This window comes from Octopus bimaculoides, chromosome 1, assembly GCF_001194135.2.
Source record: "Octopus bimaculoides isolate UCB-OBI-ISO-001 chromosome 1, ASM119413v2, whole genome shotgun sequence".
Lineage (NCBI taxonomy): Eukaryota > Metazoa > Mollusca > Cephalopoda > Octopoda > Octopodidae > Octopus > Octopus bimaculoides.
This window is the reverse complement of record NC_068981.1, coordinates 109,605,638-109,607,404: the sequence shown is the minus strand read 5'-3', so window position 1 is coordinate 109,607,404 and position 1,767 is coordinate 109,605,638.

Sequence of the window (1,767 nt, the reverse complement as noted above, 5' to 3'; positions counted from 1 at the left end):
CCCACTACACTCTCTGAGTGGTTGGCGTTAGGAAGGGCATCCAGCTGTAGAAACTCTGCCAAATCAGACTGGAGCCTGGTGTTGCCATCCGGTTTCACCAGTCCTCAGTCAAATCGTCCAACCCATGCTAGCATGGAAAGCGGACGTTAAACGATGATGATGATGATGATGATGATGAAACTAATATTCAAGGAAATCAGGTAAGTATCAAGCAAATGTGCCTGTGAAAATATATGCATATGTTTGTTATATAGCTCAGCAATAATGCAGTGTAATTCATAGATCTGTTACCATTCTGTGGTCCTTATTCATCTAATTCAGCTAACTCAGTCATATTGAAAAGGTCCTTGTCTTTTAAATTGGTCATATTTAAAACAACACTCAGCAAAAGAAACTTATAGAATAAATAGCAGGCTTAACAAAGCATAAGCACTGGGGTTGATACATTCAACTACAAATTCTTCATGGTGGTGCCCCAGCATGACCGCAGTTTAATGACTGAAAAATATAGAAGATAAAACATATCCCTACTAGGAGTTAAATATTGAAAGAAGAATCAGAATGACAGCCACTCAATAACCTTCAAATTGTCAGATTCTGGTGAGAGAAATCAGTCTCCTAAACACAAGTTACAGAAAGCATCCACATTCATATTATGTTCACACGTACGTGCATGCGCGCTCGTGTTTTGTTCGCTCGCACGGACATACACCGTCAACTAAAAATGGCTTGCTTAGGTTTTCTTTATGAGTCATCTCCCTTAATATGTAAAGAGTCACCTCCCTGCATTAGTTTTAAACTCATGCCTATCTTTAATTTGTTTTTGTATTTTATATTATAAAACTTTTCTCGTTAATTTTACTATACTACAGTTCACCTGGAAACAGGAAGGTAATTCCAGAGCTGGCATAAAAGGCAAAATAGGGCATTTCCAACAAATTGGCAGATATTTGGATTTTACACATACAGAAGTCATTTAAGAATTCTTGAATGTTATCTATAAAAGGCAGATTTTCTCTGTGTGTATGCATGTTTAAAATTTATACATTTACACAATTCCAAATTTTGTGGATGAAAAAATCGGAATTAATATTCTAAATACCAAAACGTAAGTCATATGGTCATTCCTTCGGTCAAAATAACTACCAATTTCGAAATAAATCGATAAAGCTACGTACATACCTATTTTCCCCGCTCATACAATCTAATTCCCTATTTCTGTTACCATTACAAATCGTTTCAACTGCTACTTTCTCTTATGAACGTTTACAAACGATCCAAGAAAAAAGACAGAAAGGAAGGAAGGAGAAAGACTGAGAGTCAAATAAACAGACACAATTACCAATACATATGTAACTATAGTTACATATGTATTGGTAATTGTGTCTGTATGTATTGGTAATTATGACCTCATTCTAATTGGTGTGAATTGTAAGTTCACTTCCCATTTCTAACACCATCAAGATAGCAAAAAAAAAAAAAAATAGTGACACATCTTTTTCTAATGCGATTGACAAACTTTTATTCCCTACAAACTGAGTTTTTTGAAAATCTTTTTTCACACATTTACTTACTACAGTATATATACACAGACAATACACACTCATACATATATTCGTAAGAATACTTACATACATACAAATAAACACATACATACAAATACCTGTCAGTCTTTTCCAAATACGATTGACAGTCAAACATTTATTCCCTACAAACTGAGTTTCTTGAAAATCTTTTTTAAAACACGTTTACTTACTACCATATATA